Source organism: Lissotriton vulgaris, chromosome 7 (genome assembly GCF_964263255.1).
Source record: "Lissotriton vulgaris chromosome 7, aLisVul1.2, whole genome shotgun sequence".
Taxonomy (NCBI): domain Eukaryota; kingdom Metazoa; phylum Chordata; class Amphibia; order Caudata; family Salamandridae; genus Lissotriton; species Lissotriton vulgaris.
This window is the reverse complement of record NC_141695.1, coordinates 701,008,523-701,026,956: the sequence shown is the minus strand read 5'-3', so window position 1 is coordinate 701,026,956 and position 18,434 is coordinate 701,008,523. Positions and strand designations below refer to the sequence as shown.

The 18,434-nt window shown below is 47.5% G+C and overlaps 1 protein-coding gene across 2 annotated transcripts in view; it reads right to left on the bottom strand.

Moving 5' to 3' along the window:
• Positions 1–18,434, bottom strand: part of HELZ (helicase with zinc finger) — a 1,742,088-nt gene that overhangs the window by 937,072 nt on the left and 786,582 nt on the right. The window lies entirely within an intron of this gene.

The following is an 18,434-nucleotide window of genomic DNA, read 5'->3' as shown; positions in this document are numbered from 1 at the left end:
TTTGACCAGAAAGCAGAGCAAATGTGAGCTATTAAAATACTAATTTCTTTCAAACAGATTACACATGTTCTGTAGAAAAATCAATTCCCAATTCACGTCATCCGCTTGTAAAATGAATAATATTTTTATTTTTTTTGTTACTTTAGACAGTGAAACGTCGCAGTCTGTCATGGACAGAAAAGTCTTCAATGATCTTAACGTTTTGGTCCTAAGCAGGAGGGTAAAATGAAAATTATATTTTCAACATGCAAGTATCTTTCAACACACTATCGCGAAATAAAGAACTGTGGGATACAGTACGAGGACCCTGTTGATGTCACGCATACATTTTCCCAATGAACAGCAATTGAATGCTCCATTCTGGACATAAGAAGCAATGTGGAATGTTACTATAACCAAGCCAGGGGCCGTGGTTGAGATTTAGAACAGGCTTACGCATGCAAATATTACTTACCGTCTTTAACATTATTTTAAACAGATAGTTGATTTTCCAGCCAATTCATAAGGTCAAACTTTCATGACGAGTCAGTCAGGAGCTGGAAGGTTTCCCAAAACTGGCTCCAGAGTACCCTGGCTGCAGATTAGTTAACGTCTTCATAGAATAAACCTAATGATTCCATAAAGGTGACAACAGTAGTGGCAACACCAGTCCCACCACTTTTTTCTCACTTCACAGAGGAAGAGACAAAGAAGGAACCAAATGAAAAAGAAATGCTAGCACAGAATGCAAAGAGGAGATGTCAGGGGGCGCTTTCCCAGTCGAGGTCATATGCATTAAACTGTGCAAGAAGCTGATGAAAAAACTATCTTGAATGTGTGCTGTTGTCATTTGTTGAGATGGAATGTAGCTATACCTGCATTCCTGAAATGACGCTCTCTTCAGGAAAATATATGTCAGATGAACTCTTACACATCCATATGTTCCTTCTCAATTTTGATGCAAGATCATATGAGCAATTTGACTAAACTAGTCTCCAGCCATTACTGATCTAAGATTCATTGGCTCTTCTCAGACCCAGTGCTGCACTGCTGCGACATTAGGTCTCTTTTACAGCTATGAAAGATGCAGGATAAAATTACTTAACTTGGTAATGTTCTTCATGATGGACACCTAATAAACCCATAGAATATTGATCACCCCCACTCCTTCCTCACTGCTTTCCCATCAACCAAAGCACAAACTCCTAATATCTGTTATTACTAATCTATGCAACCACTAGTAACTCCCAACTTGGAGTTCTGAAGAGCAGAAATATATGCATTTCTTTGTCTGTGGCCAGAAACATATCTATGAGATGTCTTAAGCTATAAAACCCTTGTTGCATTGTATGACAAATTGCGGATGGGTAGGGTCTGAAAGGGATGCTTAATTCACTGTTTCCATTTGGATCTCTGAGCCATTTTGTAGCATCTAACCATCAGTAAAATGTTTTGACAAAAAAGAAAGGAAGCAAATACGAACAAGGAGAAACCACAGTGGGTCTTACGACCAATTATCCAACGGTTGTGAACAAGGTGTTTAAAAAGACACTCTATTAACAAAATAAAAAGGCTTAGAGTGGAAATCAATTAAAAGAAAAAATACAAGTCAACAAAGATGCTTTACTATTGATACACTCTCACAGATTTGGTAAATTCCTCCAATGTGTATCCCTGGTGCTCCACTACTCCTATGAAATCACCAGTAATGTCAGTAAGTTAAAACATGTTGATTAAATGTGATTGAATCATGTTTAACTAAACCAAGGCAATAGATTAGTGCATTGCAGCTTCAAGAGGAGAAGGGAATGATGCTTATTCGGTGGGCTCCTGCCACAATGAAGTGCCCATCGTGCATTCTGGATATGAACATTAACAAAGCATAGACCATTGTTTTCAGGTGTTCACTGCCAATTAAGTTACAGAGTGTTATCAGACCTTGAAAAAAGGTAGAGGTTTGCAGTTTTAGTTATCTTGTTTATTTGTGGGATGAGAGTAAAGGCTGACTCAAGACATTTTCTGGAGAGAGCAAACAATACTACCATTTTTTTTGTGGAACACTAAGTTAGGTCATGTGTTCCAGAATTGCACACACTTATATCTTTTACAATCACCATGGAATTCTCTCACTCATAAAAGGTAGAAGAGAGTAACAAGCTAGCACAGCACCAAATGCTTTCAGGGCCATAGAGATCACACCTATGGACCCGGGCTAATCAGAGAAGCCGAACTCACTAGGCCATATGCCCTGGGGTTCAATTCTGAACAGTAATACTTCAGCAAAAATAAGGATGCAGTAGCTGCCTCCTACCTTGCAGAACGGGTCATAGGTTTAGCAGGCAATGGTGCTTAAAAAATCAACTGTTGATGCCATCATTAAGGCTCCAGCACCAGGAAATAAGGAACGACTTCTTTCTTTCATTGGATAGTTGAGTATCATAGCAAGTTTATTAAAGATTTTGCACAAAACTGGAGATTTAAAAAAAAATGGACAAGAAAGAATTTTGAGTTTATATGTTCTGATAGGCAACAACAAGTATTTCAATGCATCAACAAAGAAATTGTAGAAGCACCAACATTTAAACCTTTTGTGGTGAACCAAGGATAGCATCACTTTTGATGCTAATTGGTATGACACTGGAGTGAAGTTGTCACACAGGTGTGAGAAGGAAGAGGGGAATGTGGCTTTTGCCTCAAGAAACCTTAATGATACTGAAAGAAGATATCCTGTGATTGAGAAAGAATTGTTGGCATGTGTTTGGGACACAGAACATTTTACGAACTATGTATGGGGCAGTTGGTTCACTTTAAGGACAGGTTATAAACCTCTTGTCAAACATAACACCACGGGGTGGAGGGTGGAAATTGCTAGGCTGACTTAAAGGTTGCAGGAATATAGCTTCAAAGTTGAGTTGGTTCTGGTGAAGTGCAATGTGACAGCAGATGTTTATCAAGAATGCAGTGCCACAAATATTAACATATTTTGCTACAGTATACTCTGAAGGATCCTCAGCCGCAGCAGGGGCCTCAAAGACCTTGGCGGATGTACCCTTACCAGTGTTGCACCACGAAGACGCAGCAGGTATGAATGGCGATATTACTGGTGGAGGAAGTACACTCTGCAATACAGAGCCTCCAGTCTGGAAAGGCTATGGGGCCGAATGGCCAATCGATCAAACTATATATAGCAGTGGACTCCCAAGTTGCACAATACCTCCTTCAAATGTACGCAGAGTGTGTAAGGGTTGAAGAGTTACCTAGGCATCAATGCCTGGCTTCTATAGTAGTAATCCATAAACCAGCTGATCAATGCACCTCCTACCTCCCTATCTCACTCCTTAGTGCCAAAATTAAGGTATTGGCTAAACTTCTGGAGGCCAGGCTTAATCATCACATCTCCTACCTGATACAACCAGACCAATCGGGATTTCTGCCTGGAAGAAACACAGCACTTAATCTACGTCACCTCCACTCGATATAGACAGGAAAGATACAATTAGAGAAGACGCAGTAATAACGTCCCTAGATGCACGCATGGCATTTGATACAGTGGAATGACCATAAATTTTTCCAGTCCTGGAAAAAATGGTGTTCGGCCCCAAATTCGGTAGATGGGTTAGGGTATTAAACACTGGGTCTAGGGCACCGGAGGTGGTAGTAAACGAGAGGTCCTCCGCCGCATTCCAGTGGAGGAGAGGAACTCATCAGGGGTGGCCCCTGTCACCACTCTTACTTGTGTTGGTTCTGAAACCGCTGGCGGTGTGGATCAGGGGTGACCATTGTCAGAAGACTTTGTTGGTCAGGACAATGGGAAGACTGAATACGCGGATGATGTCTTGTTATATCTCTCCTCCCCGCGCCAATCAATAGCTAGAATAATGATTATCCTTACAAACCTGGGAGAACAATCAGGGTACTCTATTGACTGGTCGAAATCCACAGTTTATGTATTAAGGGACCCCCCCCCCACCTCGCTTTTTGTATGCCCTACAAAATACTCCATTTATAATTCCACCAACATTTTTTCAGATGGTGGCGAGCAAGGTGCGAGACCTATTCTAGGAAGGGAAGCACACGCGAATAGCTGTGCAGAGGTTAATACACTGGTGGTAAGATGGGGGCATAGCATTGCCACGGATTGAAATATACTACTGGGCGGCACAGTGGGAGGTGGTCAACCAATGAGTACACCGACCCCAGGACGAACCGGCCGACAGGATGGACAGAGATTTGATGGGAGAGGGAGGATATTTGAGAGCCTTATATACGAAATCGAGAGGGAAGAAGATGACCGGACCTACAGCACACACAATCACACAGACTAAAGGTGAACAAAGGGTTGGGGTGGCAGGTAAAAATAACTCAAAATATGCCACTCTGGGATAGCAAGAGACTAGGAGGACTTCACACAAGGGAGGGATTTAATAAGTGGGACCTTTTGGGTATCTTGACAGTGGGAGACCTATGGAAAAGGGGGTGGTAGTCCCCTTTGCAGATCTCCAGGCAAAGTATGTCCTAGCCCTGACTGAAACTTTCAGTTACCTCCAAGTTAGACACGCATTATTGATAGCAATTCATACGGGAAGTAGTCACCCAGAAGCCTCAACCATAGAGAACACACAGACTTAATGGAACTATCAGCTGAAACTATGCCTCCTGAATGTCTGGGAGGGAAAGGACCTGAGCAGGAAAGATCAGACGAGAGCGACATTGGGAGTGACAATAGCAAAGCTTATCACAGCTAGATACTGGGGGCTCAGGGCGCTCCACTGCCCTAGGACTAGGGGAAAGACATGGACGCATTCATGATCACAGAAAGGGCGGTATATAGTGGTAAAGGCTGCCCAAAGAAGTGGGACTTGATTTGGGGAAAATGGAACGCCTATAGAGGGGAAATTTGCACTAGGCTCACAGGGAGGCCGAATGGGACCAGGAGAAGATGCAACAATCCCGCAACAGTGATTGAGGTCGAATTGGAATCAGATTAATAAACTGAATTATGTCTATCTTGGTTGTGATCTGAATGGAAAATGTAAGGTGACCAAGTCATTACTGGATGTACACAAATGAATATGTAATTCATTAATAAAAAGATGATTTAAAAAAAAAAAAAAAAAGATTGCTCTGCCAGTAGGATGGCAGTGATAAGTGTGTGAGGGATTTGGACAGGATTTCCACTATAAAAGATGTTGATACTGTAAACTTTGAGTTGATTTCTTAGGAGAAATGTGTGTCCAGAGTGAAACCAAGGATGAAGTATGGCATGCAGTCAGGAAGTGTGTGATGGTAGGCTGGCCTAGGAAATAGAAAATTACCCTGAAGATGCTACCATTTTGGAAAGTATCTGATGAATTAGTAGTGGAAGGAGGCTTACTCTTTAAAAAAAGTAAACCTCAGGGTCCAATGCAAGAAGTGATTTTAAGTTTCGACCATAATGGACATCCTAGTATGTATTCCGTGAAAGAGATTGATTAGAGCATCATTTTGTGGCCTGGAAAGTATAGGATGGCAGACAGGATAGTGTGAAGTCTATGCTAATGGTGAAAAAACATTAAGAGTCAACCATGCGTCATTGAAACCAGTTGTATGTCCGTAACCTCCCATCGGGAAAGATTGCATTTGATATTTCAGGACCATTTTCTTTTCTACAGTAGGAACTATGATTTGCTTTGGTTTTGATTGACTATTACTTAAAGTGGGCAGAAGTGAAATTTGTTGTACAAGCTACCACTTCTGTTGTAATTGAATTTTTTTTAAAGAAGTCATTGCTACGGAAGGATGTCCTTTGGTGTTGTTTACTGATGTGGTTTAACACAAGTCATGAGAAATGGAGACATTTCTTAAACATTGAAGTAATGTTAGGAATACTTTGTAAGAACCACGTGGTAATGGTCTAGTAGACATTTAATTGTGTGTTGAAAGATTATGTGGTGGAAGCATGAAAGTCTGGCTGTGAGTGGAAAAACGTGTTGAGAGAGAAGTTGTAGTTGTATCACATAACATCCCATGCGGTTACTGAAGTCAGTCTGTTCAAATTGCTCACAGGTTTACAAGTTGTATCCATGGTAGTTTAAGAAAAGGTGTGAAAATGTTGAAAGGAATTGAAGGATTTGAGTCAAGTCACTAGCAGGGAGGAGAGTAAGCAAAGGAAAACTAAAGAGTGGCCTGATTAGAAATGGAAAGTCAAGGAACTTACAATTGTAGTAGGCGATTGGCTGAGAATTCACAGGTTGGCAATACTGACCAAAGGTGCCCCTAAGTATGGTAAGGCAAAGAAGGTCATTAACATGTTCTGCTAGCACTACCGTGGATTGGGGGTCTGTAGGGAAAGGTTATTGACTAATAGGTATATGATCCCTTTTACTCAAAAAACACTATGTATACCTACAGTCTCTCACATGTGTATGCGATGTAATGTTGAAAGGCCCTTGTTTTTCTCTCAACTCTCAAAAGGTGTTATAACACCAGGGAAGGCATCCCTTAAGGATAAGACCCCTCACTCACCCGAAGGCGACATGCTTCATCATATGGGTCCTCCTTACCAGTGGGGAAAACCTAGTCACCACTTGGAGCTACTACTTCAAGGTTTTAAGGAAGGAGCTCATAGATGTTTTAAATTTTCTACGAAGTCGGATGGTAATCCCATATGTGTGCTGTTATAGGTTGAGTGAGATATGTTGCAGCGCTGTGTGGAAGAAGGGTGTGGATTAAAACTGTCTAGATAGATCATCAATAACCTTTATTCATGTGTACTACCTGCCAGGGTTAAAATGTAACAGCACAGTGGTATGGATATAAACCACTGTTAGTGATTGGTCGACATGTTTCAGCCTCTTGATCTATTTTCAGTACCAGATGTTTTATAAAATGCTGCTGCAATTAGTGTTAAAAAATTAAATAGATAATGTAAAGTAAATTTGTAATACACCACCAGTATTCCTGCGCAATTCTATTGCAATGTCAGGTCATACTCTGGATATCCACAATTGTTGAATAGCCCAGCCTCACCTCTACCTGTCAGGTTGCTCAGGAGGGAGGCCCCGCACTGTCCGTCGGTACCTCTTCGTGGAGGAGAGCTAACCCCAATAGTGTTGTTAGCCAAGAAGGTAAAGAGAGGAATGTTGGAAGAGTTGCTAAGTGTAAAGGAACAGTGCATCATATTGTTGATCAGGTAAATGCATAGCAGAAGAGTGATGATTTCCTGGTTAAAATCGACAGAATTGACACAGGAAGAGGTAGATCTGATTATTCCTATGAATATTGCTTCCCATGAGGTCAGGGGGTGTGACATAAGACAGCAGAGTGAGTTTGATTTGGGTATGAGGAATGATGAGGTGAAGGGCTTCAAGAGTTAAAAATATAGGCAGAGACAGTTTATTCAAGAGCTTTGTTATATCCCTTCTTATTCTCATTGATTTGTTTGATCATTTATTTTCCATTTGTTGTAATTTATTTAAAGGAAAGAGGTGCTGCATAGCTATTTTATATTTACATTTCTCTTTTGTATGTTTTTACGTATATTGTTTATGTTTGACCTATGTTCTTATGTGAAACAATTTCTACTGTTCACAGCCTATAATGTGAAATACCAGTGGGGGGTTTGCTCCTGTCTGCCTGGTGACAGGTGGACTATGTATATTGTGCTGCGGTAATAAAGACCCATTAACTTCAAGTTTCTGTGGATTTGTGGATTGAAACAGTATTCTATAGAATAGGGAGATGGGAGGGCAGTGCTGAATCCGTTGTTAAGAGTTTTAACCAGAAACAGGGTTATTGAAGGCAAGTTACTTGCTCTTCTGACAAACTTCTAACCACAGATTCTTCACCTAAGAACAGATACCAAAGCAGTAACTCCCCATGCAGTTTATACAGTAGACCCCAACCAAAAAGTACTGCAGGACTGAGCAGGTAAATTGCCTCTGCTGGACCTGGTCGACAAACAGTAGTGCTTGGAGAATGTGTGCACTGACATCCACGTCACAGCCTGGCAGAGGTCAAGTACAGGCACTCCACAAGCCAGCACTTTGGTAGCTGCCTTATCCCTAGTAGAATGAGCTATCAGACCTTCCATGGGCTGCTTCTTGATGCAGATGGCAATTCACCTCAACAGGGCCCCCTCTTCTGCACATCCTTGACTTGCTTTGTACAAGTGAACCCTACAAAAAACTGATTGTTCATATGGTGTTCCAGATGTAAAAGCTTAAAACCCTTTTGGGGTCTAGCCAATGGAGTTCTGCCCATCTTTCGAGGAGAAGCAAAGAATGCTCAACATGAAGGGGAGTTACAACTTTGAGCTGGAATGCTGCCAGAGACCTCAGCACCAACGAGTCCAGCAAAAGGGTAGCGTATTGAGGTTGCACTGAGAGTGCCTGGAGATCATTCATGCCTGACATAATCTGAATAAGGAAAACAGCTTTCTATATCAGGAGGCACAGCGACCGACTGTGAATCAGCTCGCAGGATGAATACATGGTTTGGTGGGTGCATATGTGTTGAAACTTTAAATCTCATCATACAGTTGTTAAACAAGGACAGCTGGTCCGGTAAACACAGAAAGCCTGAAAGGGTCAACAACTAACTAACCTTTCATGGTGCCTACTGTAAGGCCTAGCTGGGCCGAAGACAAAACGAACAAAGGAATGGCAGCTTGCTTGTAACAGATCACTCTTATGAGCACCAAACCAGGTCACACATTTATCCCAGTACACACAGATTTAGTGGAAGGGCACCTGGCAGCCAGGATGGCATCCACTACCTCAGGCAGCAATAAACAGCAGTCAGTTGTCACCCTCAATCTCCAAACATGCAGATTTAGATTGTTTAAATTCAGTTGAACGACCATGCCTGGTTGATGCGAGAGAAGCTCCTCCCAAAATAGCAGCCTGATCAGAGGACAGATGCTCATGCCCAGATGTTCCGGGCACCACAATCCGCGAGCCCAATCCTGAGCCAGTAAGATGACTTGCAATTGATCATTCTTTATTTTTGTAAAACCTCTGGGCTGTAGAGGTAGGAGCGGTAAGGTGCACTGGAGTGTGTGTTCCATTCAAGCCGGACCGCATCTCCTAAGGAGTGTTCCCGCAGAGATTACAACTCTCAAAACGTTTGATATTGTGCATTGTCACAGGTGGCAAAAAGATCTAGTTAATGACTCCACACTGATGCAAGATGCCCAGATCCACCTCAGGATGTAGATGCCTCTCTAATCTGCCAGACACCACCAACTCGGCTTATCCGATCCGGCATGGAGGTACACTGCCATATGTATTGCAATGAGGGAAATGACCTAACAACTCTTGAGGTGCAAAGTCTCCTGGCACAAAACCCAGGACCCCCCCTTCACCCAACTTGTTGCAATACCACACTGCAGTGGTGTTGTCAGTTAAAACCTACATCAGTATCCCTTTGATGGACAGATCAAAGGATTTCATAGACCGAAGGACAAGTTATTTACCTTCGGTAACAATATATCTGTAGGAGACATAGATTAGTTATAGATTCCTTACCTTGTGAATTACCCCCAGGCGTCAGACTGGATTCAGAGAATTTTTTCATCAGCACTACCCCTGCGCGTCGAAAGTTGGCGTCAGTTGGCTCCGCGTTCGTCGTTGACGTAGTGGTCGCCGGAATGATGTCGCGGTAGCTACTTAGACGCCTCTCTTGTGCGCAGATGTCAGTTTTGTACACAACTTGATCCACCAGCAGGATGCAGGAGGCCATCAGGCCCCGTAACCACAGGGTCACCCCGATCGAACGAGCAGGGGTACTGCTGATGAAAAAATTCTCTGGATCCAGTATGACTCCTGGGGGTAATTCACAAGATAAGGAATCTATAACTAATGGTCGCTTTCAGATAAGTGGTATGGAACTCTAATAGATTCATTTGGGTCTGTGATCCAAGGTCTCTGATCTCCACCTCCCTCAGATGACCTCAACCCAGCACAGATGCGTCCTTCACTATCGCCACCTTTGGGTGAGGAAGGAAGAAGGGCCGGACACTGAATCAACTGCGCTTGAGCAGTCACGTCTTTACATAGTGAACCATCTCCTCAGAGATCTGGATGACATCCGACAAATGTCCTTGATGCCAAGCCCACTGGAACTTCAGATTCTATTACATAGCATGCATGTGTCACCTGCCGTAGCGGACTAGGAGGATGCGGGAGGCTAAGAATTCGAGCAGACGGAGCATCTCTCACTGAGATGCAAGACCAAGGCTGAATCATCGGGAATATAGACCTAATACCCTAGACACACTGCATCAAAGGGAAGGCCCTGAACTGCACTATCTAGAAGACAGCTTGAATGGAGCCAGGTGGAACTTAAGCTCATTGATATTGAACCCAAACAATGTCAAAGGGTTTGCCATTGCCTGCAGGTGGTCTATAACTGACTGTATTGAGGCAATTTTAAAAGAGGCCCTCGGAACTTCCAGGACCGCCTGTATGATCTCGCGGGCCATGTCCCACAGAGAAATTTCTTTCAAGAGACTTCTTTTGGTCTCGACTGAGGGTAACTATAAAACCAAAACATCAACTGCCCTCTGGACCACCATTGCAAAGGAGGTTGGTGGTGGCCCAAGTGGTAAATCAAGCCCTGCCTCAGGAGATGTGTCAAGCCCACTGGCCTCTTGCGAATCCATGTAAAAAGCATGATCATTGAGGTGAGGGGGAATAGAATGTCATCCTCATGAATATCATCATTATCTACTTCCTGATGCACAAGTTACTACTTGTGTAACGATATATCTGTAAGAGACATTAGTTAGTGATAGATTCCTTACCTTAGAATATCCCCAGGCGTGAGACTGGATCCGGAAAATTTTGCGTAACAATACCCCTGCGCACCGGCAGGCGTCGTCCGCGGCTCCGCCTCCGTTGTCGGCGTCGTTAGCGCCGGAATGACGTCATCTGATTACTTAGACGCCGCCCATGCACGCTGACGTCAGTTCTGATACACAGCTTTTCCGCGCCAGATACGCAGAGCCATGATAGAACCAACATTGGTGCCATGAAACTAGGGCCCTGAAAGGGGATGATGGGTGGGTCGGTAAGGAATCTATCACTAACTAATGTCTCTTACAGATATATCGTTACACAAGTAGTAACTTGTGCATCTGAAAGAGACACGTTAGTGATAGATTCTTTACCTTAGAATAGATACCCCAGCAATACCAATCCCGGTGGTGGGTCTGCGAACTAATAATCACACCAGAGAGTCCTGTAGGACAGAACGGCCAAAGAAGCCATCCCTCCGGACTTGGCTGTCCAGGCAATAGTGTCTTGCAAACGTGTGCAGCGAGGCCCACGTAGCTGCCTGGCAAATGTCCTGCAAAGGCACTCCTCGGCCCAGGGCAGTGGTAGTCGCCGTGGCCCGAGTGGAATGAGCCCTTAGTCCAATAGGGGGTTCCTTCTTAGCCAAGGATTAACACGCCTGGATACACAAGATGATCCACCGCGAGATGGTCCGCTTGTGCACCGCCTTTCCCTTCTTAGCGCCCACGTAACCAACAAAGATTTGGTCATCCACCCGGAACTGGCGTGTGCGTTCCAGATAGTAAGAGCGCACGTTTTGGTCCAGACGGTGGAGCCTCTCTTCCTCTTTCGAGGGATGCGGAGGCGGAAAGAAGGTGGGGAAGGTAATGGACTGCCCGATGTGGAAGGCCGTGACAACCTTGGGCAGGAAAGAGGGTCTCGTCCGCAACACAACCTTGTCCTGATGAACAGAGAGGAAAGGAGGTGTAGAAGAAAGAGCCTGGAGCTCACTCACTCTCCTGGCAGAGGTGATGGCAACCAGGAAAGCAGTCTTCAAGGTAAGAAAACGCAGAGGACAGTTATGGAGCGGCTCCAAGGGAGCACACATTAGGTAGGCAAGTACAAGATTCAAGTCCCACTGGGGCATCACGAAAGGAACAGGAGGAAACGTGTGTGATGCCCTTCAAAAACCTGTTTACAATCTGGGACTTGAACAAGGAAGGCTGACCAGGCAGCCTTAAGAAGGCGGAAAGTGCAGAAAGGTAGCCCTTGATAGTGCCCAGAGCAGAGCCCTGCTGGGCAAGAAATAGAAGGAAGAGGAGAACCTCAGAAAGGGGTGCAGAGAGTGGATCCACAGCCTTTGCTGTGCACCATGCCACAAATCTGTTCCACCTGCAGGCGTATACCGACTTTGTGGAGGGACGCCTGGCTGCCAGAATGACATTACAGACTTCGGGAGGCAAGTCAATGGCCTCAACTGTCGCCGCTCTATCTCCAAGCTTGTAGGTGGAGACTGGACAGGTTCGGTGGATGACCGTACCCTGCTGCTCCGACAGAAGGTCCTCCTGAAGAGGCAGACGAATCGGGGGTTCGACTGACATGCTGAGTAGCTCGGGATACCAGTATCTTCGTGCCCAGTCTGGAGCCACAAGGATAACATGGGCCCGGTCGCGCCTGATCTTCTTCAGCACTCTGGGCAGAAATGGTATAGGCGGAAAGGCGTACAACAGACCGTAACTCCTGTCGCGACGAAAAGCGTCTATGAGCGAGTGCCGCCTTGGAAATTCCAAAGTGCAGAACTGATGACATTGCGCGTTCTCTTCTGTGGCGAATAGATCTAACCAAGGCTCTCCCCACCGCTGAAAGAGGCCTTGCGCCACGTCAGAGTTCAGACGCCATTCGTGATCCATCATGCACCGACAGCTGAGTTCGTCCGCCCTGGCGTTCAGGGAACCTGCCCGGTGTTGAACTACCAGGGACACGCCCTGATGTTCCAGTCACTGGCAGAGGCGCAGAGCCTCCTGGCATAGGGTCCACGGCCCCACCTCACCCTGTTTGTTGCAGTACCACATGTGCGGTGGTGTTGTCCGTGAACACCAGCACTACACTCCCCTGGACAGAGGGGAGGAATGCCTTCAGTGCAAGTCGGATCATCCGCAGCTCCGGAAGGTTGATGTGGAGCTGGGACTCCGCCGGAGACCAGAGACCTCTGTTCTTCGCCTATCCCATGTGGACCCCCCAGCCCAGGAGGGAAGCGTCCGTCACAACTACGTGCTCCAGGTGGGGTAGGGAGAGGGATCTGCCACTGACCCAATCGCGGTCCGTGAGCCACCACTGCAACTGTCTAGCAGTACCCTCCGAGATCAAAACCCGGTCGGACAAGTTGCCCTGATGCTGGGGCCACTGAAACTTCAGGTCCCACTGCAGAGTCCGCATCCGCCCCCGGGCGTGATGCACCAGAAGGATGCAGGAGGCCATCAGCCCCAGAAGCCGCAGCGTCAACCTGACCGAGACTCGGGATAAAGGCTGAAAGATCGGAATCGGAGCCTGAATATCCCGAACCCGCTGTTCGGGAGGATAAACCCGAAACTGCGCCGAGTCCAGAACCGCTCCGATGAAGAGGAGCTTCTGAGAGGGAAACAGGTGTGACTTCGGCACGTTGATGGAGAACCCCAGCAGGTGCAGGAGATCGTTTGTAGTCTGGAGGTGGCTGACGACTGTCTGGGGCGAGCCCGCCTTCAACAACTAGTCGTCAAGGTAGGGGAAAGACTGAAACCCCTAACCTGCGCAGATGAGCGGCGACAACCGCCATCACTTTCGTGAACACCCGTGGGGTGCTGGTAAGGCCGAAGGGGAGCACGGTAAATTGAAAGTGCTCGTGGCCTACCGTGAACCGGAGGTAACGCCGGTGGGCCGGCAGGACGGGGATGTGAAAATAAGCGTCCTTCAAGTCCAACGCTACCATCCAGTCTCCGGGGTCCAGGGCAGCTAAGACCTGAGCCAGAGTCAGCATCTTGAACTTCTCCTTTCGGAGTAAGCCGTTGACGTTCCGTAGGTCCAAGATCGGGCATAGGCCCCCTTTGCCCTTCTTGGGTACCAGAAAGTAGTGGGAGTATCAGCCACACCATACTTCCGGCCCAGGAACGCGCTCGATGGCCCCCTTGGCCAAGAGGGCCGTGACTTCCTCTTGCAGAAGTTGCAAGTGATCCCCCGACACGCAGTGGAATTGCAGTGGCATGGCAGGAGGGGTCGCCTCGAAGGGGAGGGAGTAGCCCCTTCGGACGATTTGCACCACCCACATGTCCGACGTGACAGTGCGCCAGTGGAAGAGGTGATGGCGAACCCTGCCCCCCACTGGCGTCACATGGGCCTGAAAGCACGGACTAGGGGGGTTTTGAGGCAGGTGCTGAGGGGGAAGTTGTGGACTGGCCTCGCCGTTGTCCCAGACCGCCGCTACGGCGGTTTCCACGGCCGCCACCGCGCTGTTGAACATTTTGCGGCACATGGCTGGCAGCACGTGTGGGGGCGCCCCTTCCGTGGCCACAAAAGGAGCGAAAGGCACCCGTTTACTGGCGTGGGGCCGTGAGGCCCAAGGACTTGGCCGTAGCCCTGGAGTCCTTAAAACGCTCAAGTGCATGGTCTGCCTTGTCGCCAAAGAGACGACGGCCATCGAACGGCATGTCCAGAATAGTGGCCTGGACATCGGCCGAAAAGTTGGCGGACCTCAACCAGGCGTGGCGTCGAACTGCCACCGTCGTTGCCATCGCCCTGCCCAGTGAGTCCGTGGTATCCAGCCCACACCTGATGGAATACCGCGCTGCATCTCGACACTCCGCAAGGGCTTGGGTGAGTTTTGCCCGGGCCTCCTCCGGACATTGTGGCAGCACGTCCACGACTGTGTCCCATAGCGTGTGGTTGTAGCGGCCCAAGAGGCATGCGGTATTGACTGACCGCAGTCCCAAACTCAGAGACGAGAACACCTTCTTCCCGAACTGTTCATACCTCTTGGATTCACGATCGGGCGGAGCCGTCGGGAATGCGGTCTGGGAAGTGGGGGCCTGGATGACCAGGCTCTTGGGGGTGGGATAGGTGGACAAAAAGCAAGGGTCGCCCGGGCCGGGCGATAGCGTCTGGCCACGTTCTTACCTACAGGCGGACCTGTGGCGGGCTTTAACCAAGTGCCCACAAGAACGTCACACAAGGCCTCATTACACAGCAGCAGAGGCTCATTGGAGCTTGCCTGCGGTTTAAGGACCTCAGTGAGGAGGTTTGTCCTCACGGTCGCGACAGGGAGCTCAAGGTTTAAGGCCTTGGCCGCCCGCGTCAACACGACACTATAAGCAGCCCCCTCCTCCGTAGCCACGGTGGGAGGGGAGACAAATCCAGTGTCTGGCGAAGTGTCAAGTCCACTGGCCTCCCCAAGCTCATATGTCCAGTCCTGTTGAGACTGCCAGAGGGTCCTCAGACCCCACCCAATCACCCTCGTCACCCATCACCTGTAGGTCAGGGTCAACAGATGAGGCCTGTTCATGGAAATAAAAATCTCCAAAGGCTGTCGTGAGCAGCGCCCAGCGTCTCCGTAACCCGGACCGAGGGTAGGATCGGGGGCGGCGCCCATTGCAAGCGCCGGGGGAGACACCACAGGGCCGGCGCCGGTGAGGTCGTGAGGTTGACCGGCGACGACCCGGATCCGGAAGCGGATCCAGGGAGGGCCTGCGGCGCCAGGACCGAAGCACCCGGCGGCGTCGGAGCCGAAGCACCCGACCCGCTAGGCCCTCCAGCCAGCGTCATTGGGCCCGGAGGCGCCACAGAACCCGGCTGAGGAGGGAGGGACTTCATGGCCATGAGGTACCGCTCGATCTCAGGCGTCGCGTCATGCCCAGGGACCCGAAGGTGTGGGGCAGGTGTTGACGTCCGCGACTCCGTCGGAGCCGCGTGGGTTGTGTCACCCGAACCCCCGGCCGCATCGCGCAAGCGTCGGGGTGGGTCGGAGGAAGGATGATGTCTCTCCGGCCTCTCTTGCCTCTTACCTGAGGACTCGGATCCCGATGACCGATGTCCACTCCCGGAGCTGCGAGGCTCCGACCCTGCGACCGGTCCCTCGACCTCCTGTTGGACCGGGACCTGCAGCGGCGCGGGCCGACTGCCGGAGTTCCCGTCGCTTGCAGGACCGCTCCCGCCTAGCTTTAGACGTCAGGGCCCGGCAGTCGGAGCAGGTGCGGTCGTCGGGGTCTAGGCCTAAACACTTGAGGCACCGGCGATAGGGGTCGGTAACCGACATCAGTCGGTCGCACTTGGAACAGGGTTTAAACCCGGGCATCCCTACCGGCACCGTTGGAGTCGAAGACTCGAGTAGAGAAATGATCAAAAAGATCAAAAAGTTTAGTCAAAAAAGACTAGGGGGTAGATCTGCGCTAGCTGGCGCGGAAAAAAAGAAGAACTGACGTCAGAGCGCATGGGCGGCGTCGAAGTACTCCGATGACGTCATTCCGGCGCTAACGATGGACGCCGAGCAGCGGACGACGCCTGCCGGCCCGCAGGGGTATTATTACGCAACATTTTCCGGATCCAGTCTGACGCCTGGGGATATTCTAAGGTAAGGAATCTATCACTAATGTGTCTCTTTCAGATGTGTCTATTTATCTGAATTAGATCAAAAAAAGATATGACAGCCTCTGTAGGCAAGTATGTCCTGGTAGAGGCACCAGAATAGAGACAGGGCAAATGACAACTGTATGCAATGTTGTAATTTTTCAGCACAGTACTGGTTAAGATTAAGTCATAGCCAGATTGGTGTACAACATCGTTTCTGCACCAGATCCTTTTCCAGCACCAGAGGTGTATGTACCAGGGTTGGTGTGGCAGGGAAGGATGCAGGTTTTGGAACCAGAGTGGAAACCTGTACCATGTCGGTACAGAGAAAGAAGCTGTTGCCATGGTTGCACACAGCGCCAAGGACGGATATGCTAGTGGCAACCAGACAGCAGCCACTGCGGTTTTGTAGTGCCAAGGGAATGCCGGAGGTAACCAAATGCATACAAAAATTTGCATGGTCTTCGTGACAGCTGAGGAATCTGTTCCACGTCAGGAGAACTCAAAGGTGGATGACTCACATTACAACACCCACTGCCCACAAATAATAGAAAAAAACCTGGGTGCAGTTAAGTCCCCGGGGGGTTGAGGGGAAGGGAAGAGAAGAGATTGCCTTGGTTGAGATTTTTCAGGAAGGAATTCTTCTTGTCTTCTTTTACTAATAGTAACCCTCCTTCCCTCTGAGAACTGCAAGAAAACATTAAGCAAGAATTATCCTTCTCTCTACTTCTATAATGTAAATACATTTATATTTATACACATGTTTTTTGAATAATTCTTCACATACCCTTTACTAACTAGGCTTTAGCTTCTCTTCTGTTATCTGTGTTCTTTTTCTTTCTTTTATTATTGTATTTACATTACTTCACCAATTAATTATACATACTAAATCTTAACTCTTCTTTTATTTAGGGTTGGTACTTGCGTGTCAGGAGAGAACTGCGTAGGAACCATGGAACGCTTCTGTTGGTAAGTGAAGAACCTCTAGACGAGCTGCGTTTCTTTTAAAAGAAGCGTGATGAGAGATAACTTGAAATCTATCTTTCTTTTACCCCACGAGATAATAATTGCCTAATATAATTGATACACTTATTTAATATGGGAATTAATATTCAGACAGTTGAACTTTTAGAAAGTGTGAGGAAATGTTATTTGTAACTGCCTCGCTTCACAGTATTTACCCATAGAATAAGTTGAATAGGTTGTTTGACTGGTAAACGCTACATTAACCCACCAACTGAGAAACTAATCATTACGAATGCCCACTGATAACTCGAGACTGCGAGGACAAACGCAGCAGTGTATCCTCAGAATTTGTAGGATCTTTGCACGGACTCAATACTGAGATACTATGTTTATGTCAAGTACTTGCGCAGAAAGGAATAGTCAGATAACACTTGACCGAAGAAACTAAACGACGAACCAGGTGTTTCCTAAAACTAACTAACGCGACAGAGGAAACAAATTCAATACCTCTTCTTACATTCTGTCAGGTGAAGTGCATGGTAGTTGGGCTGTGTGAGCCTCACATTCCCTTTGTGTACCAAACGGAAATAAACTAGAACGTCTCAGGAGGAGTTGGGCGGGGAGACATCTTGGATTTCCAGCGCTGCCAGCTCAATCTTCCCCTGCTGGGTAACCGAGAGTCTTGTCTTCTCCTGGTTATCTTGCCAATGGCAACACTGGCAAGAAGGGAATGATTAGCAGGAATCCTTTTTAGGACCCTGAGAATTGGGCAGCGGCCTTGGACCCACTATTCCGGGAAGCCAGACATCTAAGTCAACTACCGGTCTCTTGGAAAGGTTCCATCATTGCGCCCATTTACAAAAGCAGTGAGAAATCCCCCCCAAAAATTATCAACTAGTGGCACTAATTAGACAACGAAGCAAAATATTTTGCAGGCACCCTACTAGAAGAACTTCAGATATGGGCAGCTGAGGGAGAAATCATACCACTCAACCAAACCGGCTTCTCCAAAAACACCGGGACTCTAATCAATATCCTAACACTGTCACTGCTTATGGACAAGGCAAAGTCATCAAAACAGTCGCTTCATCTCTGTTTGGGTAGACTTCAAGGCTGCCTTTGACAACATAGAGAGCTAATCTC